Source organism: Plecotus auritus (assembly GCF_963455305.1).
Source record: "Plecotus auritus genome assembly, chromosome: 5".
NCBI lineage: Eukaryota > Metazoa > Chordata > Mammalia > Chiroptera > Vespertilionidae > Plecotus > Plecotus auritus.
In genome coordinates this window covers 100,860,445-100,870,924 of record NC_137776.1, presented here as the reverse complement: position 1 = coordinate 100,870,924, position 10,480 = coordinate 100,860,445, and positions in this window count along the sequence as shown.

Sequence of the window (10,480 nt, the reverse complement as noted above, 5' to 3'; positions counted from 1 at the left end):
TCAGATAATTGAGATCTCTGAACAAGTAATTCTAGAGTATGAAGCCTTACTTTAAATATTTCCCTAGTCTTAGGCCTAACCCTAACCATAATACTAGCCCTAAACCGAGTCCAAACCCTAACCCTAACCCTAACCCTAACCCTAACCCTAACCCTAACCTTAACCCTAACCCTAACCCTAACTCTAACCCTAAACCTAGCCCTAGCTCTAAACCTACCCTAGCATTAACCCTAACCCTAACCCTAACCCTAGACCTAACGCTATCCCTAACCCTAACCCTAGCCCTAGCCCTAGCCCTAACAATAACCCTAACCCTAACCCTAACCTTACCCATAGCCCTAACCCTAACCCTAACCCTAACCCTTACTCTAAACTGTCATATCAGCTGTATGAAAATAACTATTTAAACTATGAGCCCTAAGAAAATGAATGTTAAAATGTATAACCTACCTTCTTTCAAAAACGCCAACTCATTGAGAATGAATTATAAATGTAACCAGTATCCAAATCAGTTCTCTACTCTTAGAACACAATTTCCCAGTGATTAAACAGTGTCCATCAGATATTATGGCTCTATGAACAGGTATACCTAGTGTTGCAAGTACATTCCTAAATATTTCCCTTGACTATCATTGTGAATTCTGCATTTGATTGACTTTATTCCACTGTTTCAAGCTCCTTCATTGTGAATTCCAAGTATTTATACAGCATTTTTCCATATATACCAGCTCTTTTAACGTGAGTGATTATTATTATAAAGACTATCATACATTTCACAGCTCATGGAATACAAATTCTCAGTATTTCCACAGTGTACTAGAGGTATTAATGTTCTACAAACATATTCTCGGTGTTTTAGACACATTCCTAGACATTTCCCTAGTCAGTCATTTTTACTTGTGAGTTTTAACATTTTTATACGGGTATCTGAGCCCTATCAGATAAAATGTTTAAGTGTTTAACCAACCTTCTTTCAAAAACACCACTCATTTAGACTAAATTATAAATGTAACCAGTATCCACCTCAGTTCTCAGGTCTTCAACACAATTTCCCAGTGACCAAACAGGTTCCTTCCCATACAAAAGCTTTTTCATCCTGTATTCCTAATATATGAAGCACATTTCTAAATATTTCCCTTGTCTATCAATGTGAATTCTCAGAGTTTGATTCACTATTCTGTAAAGATTCTAGCTCATTCATTATGAAATCCACGTGTTTATACAGCCATTCCCTGCATATAAGAGATCTTTCAACTTAATTATTACTACTTTGAACACTAGAAGAAATATCATTTTGATTCCTAAGAGTTTTGAGTACTTTCATGCTGTTATATAGATCCATGAAAGCGAAGATTTAAGTGTTTAACTTAAGAACTCCAACCCATTTTGACAGAATAATAAATATAAACATTATGGCACTCACCTCTCAGCTTTTTGAACACATTTCCCAGTGACTAAATTGTGTCCTTCAGATAATTGAGATCTCTGAACAAGTAATTCTAGAGTATGAAGCCTTACTTTAAATATTTCCCTAGTCTTAGGCCTAACACTAACCATAATACTAGCCCTAAACCGAGTCCAAACCCTAACCCTAACCCTAACCCTAACCCTAACCCTAACCCTAACCCTAACCCTAACCTTAACCCTAACCCTAACCCTAACTCTAACCCTAAACCTAGCCCTAGCTCTAACCCTACCCTAGCATTAACCCTAACCCTAACCCTAACCCTAGACCTAACGCTATCCCTAACCCTAACCCTACCCTAGCCCTAGCCCTAACAATAACCCTAACCCTAACCCTAACCTTACCCCTAGCCCTAACCCTAACCCTAACCCTAACCCTTACTCTAAACTGTCATATCAGCTGTATGAAAATAACTATTTAAACTCTGAGACCTAAGAAAATGAATGTTAAAATGTATAACCTACCTTCTTTCAAAAACGCCAACTCATTGAGAATGAATTATAAATGTAACCAGTATCCAAATCAGTTCTCTACTCTTAGAACACAATTTCCCAGTGATTAAACAGTGTCCATCAGATATTATGGCTCTATGAACAGGTATACCTAGTGTTGCAAGTACATTCCTAAATATTTCCCTTGACTATCATTGTGAATTCTGCATTTGATTGACTTTATTCCACTGTTTCAAGCTCCTTCATTGTGAATTCCAAGGATTTATACAGCATTTTTCCATATATACCAGCTCTTTTAACGTGAGTGATTATTATTCTAAAGACTATCATACATTTCACAGCTCATGGAATACAAATTCTCAGTATTTCCACAGTGCACTAGAGGTATTAATGTTCTACAAACATATTCTCGGTGTTTTAGACACATTCCTAGACATTTCCCTAGTCAGTCATTTTTACTTGTGAGTTTTAACATTTTTATACGGGTATCTGAGCCCTATCAGATAAAATGTTTAAGTGTTTAACCAACCTTCTTTCAAAAACACCACTCATTTAGACTAAATTATAAATGTAACCAGTATCCACCTCAGTTCTCAGGTCTTCAACACAATTTCCCAGTGACCAAACAGGTTCCTTCCCATACAAAAGCTTTTTCATCCTGTATTCCTAATATATGAAGCACATTTCTAAATATTTCCCTTGTCTATCAATGTGAATTCTCAGAGTTTGATTCACTATTCTGTAAAGATTCTAGCTCATTCATTATGAAATCCACGTGTTTATACAGCCATTCCCTGCATATAAGAGATCTTTCAACTTAATTATTACTACTTTGAACACTAGAAGAAATATCATTTTGATTCCTAAGAGTTTTGAGTACTTTCATGCTGTTATATAGATCCATGAAAGCGAAGATTTAAGTGTTTAACTTAAGAACTCCAACCCATTTTGACAGAATAATAAATATAAACATTATGGGACTCACCTCTCAGCTTTTTGAACACATTTCCCAGTGACTAAATTGTGTCCTTCAGATAATTGAGATCTCTGAACAAGTAATTCTAGAGTATGAAGCCTTACTTTAAATATTTCCCTAGTCTTAGGCCTAACACTAACCATAATACTAGCCCTAAACCGAGTCCAAACCCTAACCCTAACCCTAACCCTAACCCTAACCCTAACCCTAACCCTAACCCTAACCCTAACCTTAACCCTAACCCTAACCCTAACTCTAACCCTAAACCTAGCCCTAGCTCTAACCCTACCCTAGCATTAACCCTAACCCTAACCCTAACCCTAGACCTAACGCTATCCCTAACCCTAACCCTACCCTAGCCCTAGCCCTAACAATAACCCTAACCCTAACCCTAACCTTACCCCTAGCCCTAACCCTAACCCTAACCCTAACCCTTACTCTAAACTGTCATATCAGCTGTATGAAAATAACTATTTAAACTCTGAGACCTAAGAAAATGAATGTTAAAATGTATAACCTACCTTCTTTCAAAAACGCCAACTCATTGAGAATGAATTATAAATGTAACCAGTATCCAAATCAGTTCTCTACTCTTAGAACACAATTTCCCAGTGATTAAACAGTGTCCATCAGATATTATGGCTCTATGAACAGGTATACCTAGTGTTGCAAGTACATTCCTAAATATTTCCCTTGACTATCATTGTGAATTCTGCATTTGATTGACTTTATTCCACTGTTTCAAGCTCCTTCATTGTGAATTCCAAGGATTTATACAGCATTTTTCCATATATACCAGCTCTTTTAACGTGAGTGATTATTATTCTAAAGACTATCATACATTTCACAGCTCATAGAATACAAATTCTCAGTATTTCCACAGTGCACTAGAGGTATTAATGTTCTACAAACATATTCTCGGTGTTTTAGACACATTCCTAGACATTTCCCTAGTCAGTCATTTTTACTTGTGAGTTTTAACATTTTTATACGGGTATCTGAGCCCTATCAGATAAAATGTTTAAGTGTTTAACCAACCTTCTTTCAAAAACACCACTCATTTAGACTAAATTATAAATGTAACCAGTATCCACCTCAGTTCTCAGGTCTTCAACACAATTTCCCAGTGACCAAACAGGTTCCTTCCCATACAAAAGCTTTTTCATCCTGTATTCCTAATATATGAAGCACATTTCTAAATATTTCCCTTGTCTATCAATGTGAATTCTCAGAGTTTGATTCACTATTCTGTAAAGATTCTAGCTCATTCATTATGAAATCCACGTGTTTATACAGCCATTCCCTGCATATAAGAGATCTTTCAACTTAATTATTACTACTTTGAACACTAGAAGAAATATCATTTTGATTCCTAAGAGTTTTGAGTACTTTCATGCTGTTATATAGATCCATGAAAGCGAAGATTTAAGTGTTTAACTTAAGAACTCCAACCCATTTTGACAGAATAATAAATATAAACATTATGGCACTCACCTCTCAGCTTTTTGAACACATTTCCCAGTGACTAAATTGTGTCCTTCAGATAATTGAGATCTCTGAACAAGTAATTCTAGAGTATGAAGCCTTACTTTAAATATTTCCCTAGTCTTAGGCCTAACACTAACCATAATACTAGCCCTAAACCGAGTCCAAACCCTAACCCTAACCCTAACCCTAACCCTAACCCTAACCCTAACCCTAACCTTAACCCTAACCCTAACCCTAACTCTAACCCTAAACCTAGCCCTAGCTCTAACCCTACCCTAGCATTAACCCTAACCCTAACCCTAACCCTAGACCTAACGCTATCCCTAACCCTAACCCTACCCTAGCCCTAGCCCTAACAATAACCCTAACCCTAACCCTAACCTTACCCCTAGCCCTAACCCTAACCCTAACCCTAACCCTTACTCTAAACTGTCATATCAGCTGTATGAAAATAACTATTTAAACTCTGAGACCTAAGAAAATGAATGTTAAAATGTATAACCTACCTTCTTTCAAAAACGCCAACTCATTGAGAATGAATTATAAATGTAACCAGTATCCAAATCAGTTCTCTACTCTTAGAACACAATTTCCCAGTGATTAAACAGTGTCCATCAGATATTATGGCTCTATGAACAGGTATACCTAGTGTTGCAAGTACATTCCTAAATATTTCCCTTGACTATCATTGTGAATTCTGCATTTGATTGACTTTATTCCACTGTTTCAAGCTCCTTCATTGTGAATTCCAAGTATTTATACAGCATTTTTCCATATATACCAGCTCTTTTAACGTGAGTGATTATTATTATAAAGACTATCATACATTTCACAGCTCATGGAATACAAATTCTCAGTATTTCCACAGTGCACTAGAGGTATTAATGTTCTACAAACATATTCTCGGTGTTTTAGACACATTCCTAGACATTTCCCTAGTCAGTCATTTTTACTTGTGAGTTTTAACATTTTTATACGGGTATCTGAGCCCTATCAGATAAAATGTTTAAGTGTTTAACCAACCTTCTTTCAAAAACACCACTCATTTAGACTAAATTATAAATGTAACCAGTATCCACCTCAGTTCTCAGGTCTTCAACACAATTTCCCAGTGACTAAACAGGTTCCTTCCCATACAAAAGCTTTTTCATCCTGTATTCCTAATATATGAAGCACATTTCTAAATATTTCCCTTGTCTATCAATGTGAATTCTCAGAGTTTGATTCACTATTCTGTAAAGATTCTAGCTCATTCATTATGAAATCCACGTGTTTATACAGCCATTCCCTGCATATAAGAGATCTTTCAACTTAATTATTACTACTTTGAACACTAGAAGAAATATCATTTTGATTCCTAAGAGTTTTGAGTACTTTCATGCTGTTATATAGATCCATGAAAGCGAAGATTTAAGTGTTTAACTTAAGAACTCCAACCCATTTTGACAGAATAATAAATATAAACATTATGGGACTCACCTCTCAGCTTTTTGAACACATTTCCCAGTGACTAAATTGTGTCCTTCAGATAATTGAGATCTCTGAACAAGTAATTCTAGAGTATGAAGCCTTACTTTAAATATTTCCCTAGTCTTAGGCCTAACACTAACCATAATACTAGCCCTAAACCGAGTCCAAACCCTAACCCTAACCCTAACCCTAACCCTAACCCTAACCCTAACCCTAACCCTAACCTTAACCCTAACCCTAACCCTAACTCTAACCCTAAACCTAGCCCTAGCTCTAACCCTACCCTAGCATTAACCCTAACCCTAACCCTAACCCTAGACCTAACGCTATCCCTAACCCTAACCCTACCCTAGCCCTAGCCCTAACAATAACCCTAACCCTAACCCTAACCTTACCCCTAGCCCTAACCCTAACCCTAACCCTAACCCTTACTCTAAACTGTCATATCAGCTGTATGAAAATAACTATTTAAACTCTGAGACCTAAGAAAATGAATGTTAAAATGTATAACCTACCTTCTTTCAAAAACGCCAACTCATTGAGAATGAATTATAAATGTAACCAGTATCCAAATCAGTTCTCTACTCTTAGAACACAATTTCCCAGTGATTAAACAGTGTCCATCAGATATTATGGCTCTATGAACAGGTATACCTAGTGTTGCAAGTACATTCCTAAATATTTCCCTTGACTATCATTGTGAATTCTGCATTTGATTGACTTTATTCCACTGTTTCAAGCTCCTTCATTGTGAATTCCAAGGATTTATACAGCATTTTTCCATATATACCAGCTCTTTTAACGTGAGTGATTATTATTCTAAAGACTATCATACATTTCACAGCTCATAGAATACAAATTCTCAGTATTTCCACAGTGCACTAGAGGTATTAATGTTCTACAAACATATTCTCGGTGTTTTAGACACATTCCTAGACATTTCCCTAGTCAGTCATTTTTACTTGTGAGTTTTAACATTTTTATACGGGTATCTGAGCCCTATCAGATAAAATGTTTAAGTGTTTAACCAACCTTCTTTCAAAAACACCACTCATTTAGACTAAATTATAAATGTAACCAGTATCCACCTCAGTTCTCAGGTCTTCAACACAATTTCCCAGTGACCAAACAGGTTCCTTCCCATACAAAAGCTTTTTCATCCTGTATTCCTAATATATGAAGCACATTTCTAAATATTTCCCTTGTCTATCAATGTGAATTCTCAGAGTTTGATTCACTATTCTGTAAAGATTCTAGCTCATTCATTATGAAATCCACGTGTTTATACAGCCATTCCCTGCATATAAGAGATCTTTCAACTTAATTATTACTACTTTGAACACTAGAAGAAATATCATTTTGATTCCTAAGAGTTTTGAGTACTTTCATGCTGTTATATAGATCCATGAAAGCGAAGATTTAAGTGTTTAACTTAAGAACTCCAACCCATTTTGACAGAATAATAAATATAAACATTATGGCACTCACCTCTCAGCTTTTTGAACACATTTCCCAGTGACTAAATTGTGTCCTTCAGATAATTGAGATCTCTGAACAAGTAATTCTAGAGTATGAAGCCTTACTTTAAATATTTCCCTAGTCTTAGGCCTAACACTAACCATAATACTAGCCCTAAACCGAGTCCAAACCCTAACCCTAACCCTAACCCTAACCCTAACCCTAACCCCAACCCTAACCTTAACCCTAACCCTAACCCTAACTCTAACCCTAAACCTAGCCCTAGCTCTAACCCTACCCTAGCATTAACCCTAACCCTAACCCTAACCCTAGACCTAACGCTATCCCTAACCCTAACCCTACCCTAGCCCTAGCCCTAACCCTAACCCTAACCCTAACCCTAACCTTACCCCTAGCCCTAACCCTAACCCTAACCCTAACCCTTACTCTAAACTGTTATATCAGCTGTATGAAAATAACTATTTAAACTCTGAGACCTAAGAAAATGAATGTTAAAATGTATAACCTACCTTCTTTCAAAAACGCCAACTCATTGAGAATGAATTATAAATGTAACCAGTATCCAAATCAGTTCTCTACTCTTAGAACACAATTTCCCAGTGATTAAACAGTGTCCGTTAGATATTATGGCTCTATGAACAGGTATACCTAGTGTTGCAAGTACATTCCTAAATATTTCCCTTGACTATCATTGTGAATTCTGCATTTGATTGACTTTATTCCACTGTTTCAAGCTCCTTCATTGTGAATTCCAAGTATTTATACAGCATTTTTCCATATATACCAGCTCTTTTAACGTGAGTGATTATTATTATAAAGACTATCATACATTTCACAGCTCATAGAATACAAATTCTCAGTATTTCCACAGTGCACTAGAGGTATTAATGTTCTACAAACATATTCTCGGTGTTTTAGACACATTCCTAGACATTTCCCTAGTCAGTCATTTTTACTTGTGAGTTTTAACATTTTTATATGGGTATCTGAGCCCTATCAGATAAAATGTTTAAGTGTTTAACCAACCTTCTTTCAAAAACACCCACTCATTTAGACTAAATTATAAATGTAACCAGTATCCACCTCAGTTCTCAGGTCTTCAACACAATTTCCCAGTGACCAAACAGGTTCCTTCCCATACAAAAGCTTTTTCATCCTGTATTCCTAATATATGAAGCACATTTCTAAATATTTCCCTTGTCTATCAATGTGAATTCTCAGAGTTTGATTCACTATTCTGTAAAGATTCTAGCTCATTCATTATGAAATCCACGTGTTTATACAGCCATTCCCTGCATATAAGAGATCTTTCAACTTAATTATTACTACTTTGAACACTAGAAGAAATATCATTTTGATTCCTAAGAGTTTTGAGTACTTTCATGCTGTTATATAGATCCATGAAAGCGAAGATTTAAGTGTTTAACTTAAGAACTCCAACCCATTTTGACAGAATAATAAATATAAACATTATGGGACTCACCTCTCAGCTTTTTGAACACATTTCCCAGTGACTAAATTGTGTCCTTCAGATAATTGAGATCTCTGAACAAGTAATTCTAGAGTATGAAGCCTTACTTTAAATATTTCCCTAGTCTTAGGCCTAACCCTAAGCATAATACTAGCCCTAAACCGAGTCCAAACCCTAACCCTAACCCTAACCCTAACCCTAACCCTAACCCTAACCCTAACCTTAACCCTAACCCTAACCCTAACTCTAACCCTAAACCTAGCCCTAGCTCTAAACCTACCCTAGCATTAACCCTAACCCTAACCCTAACCCTAGACCTAACGCTATCCCTAACCCTAACCCTAGCCCTAGCCCTAGCCCTAACAATAACCCTAACCCTAACCCTAACCTTACCCATAGCCCTAACCCTAACCCTAACCCTAACCCTTACTCTAAACTGTCATATCAGCTGTATGAAAATAACTATTTAAACTATGAACCCTAAGAAAATGAATGTTAAAATGTATAACCTACCTTCTTTCAAAAACGCCAACTCATTGAGAATGAATTATAAATGTAACCAGTATCCAAATCAGTTCTCTACTCTTAGAACACAATTTCCCAGTGATTAAACAGTGTCCATCAGATATTATGGCTCTATGAACAGGTATACCTAGTGTTGCAAGTACATTCCTAAATATTTCCCTTGACTATCATTGTGAATTCTGCATTTGATTGACTTTATTCCACTGTTTCAAGCTCCTTCATTGTGAATTCCAAGTATTTATACAGCATTTTTCCATATATACCAGCTCTTTTAACGTGAGTGATTATTATTCTAAAGACTATCATACATTTCACAGCTCATGGAATACAAATTCTCAGTATTTCCACAGTGCACTAGAGGTATTAATGTTCTACAAACATATTCTCGGTGTTTTAGACACATTCCTAGACATTTCCCTAGTCAGTCATTTTTACTTGTGAGTTTTAACATTTTTATACGGGTATCTGAGCCCTATCAGATAAAATGTTTAAGTGTTTAACCAACCTTCTTTCAAAAACACCACTCATTTAGACTAAATTATAAATGTAACCAGTATCCACCTCAGTTCTCAGGTCTTCAACACAATTTCCCAGTGACCAAACAGGTTCCTTCCCATACAAAAGCTTTTTCATCCTGTATTCCTAATATATGAAGCACATTTCTAAATATTTCCCTTGTCTATCAATGTGAATTCTCAGAGTTTGATTCACTATTCTGTAAAGATTCTAGCTCATTCATTATGAAATCCACGTGTTTATACAGCCATTCCCTGCATATAAGAGATCTTTCAACTTAATTATTACTACTTTGAACACTAGAAGAAATATCATTTTGATTCCTAAGAGTTTTGAGTACTTTCATGCTGTTATATCGATCCATGAAAGCGAAGATTTAAGTGTTTAACTTACGAACTCCAACCCATTTTGACAGAATAATAAATATAAACATTATGGCACTCACCTCTCAGCTTTTTGAACACATTTCCCAGTGACTAAATTGTGTCCTTCAGATAATTGAGATCTCTGAACAAGTAATTCTAGAGTATGAAGCCTTACTTTAAATATTTCCCTAGTCTTAGGCCTAACACTAACCATAATACTAGCCCTAAACCGAGTCCAAACCCTAACCCTAACCCTAACCCTAACCCTAACCC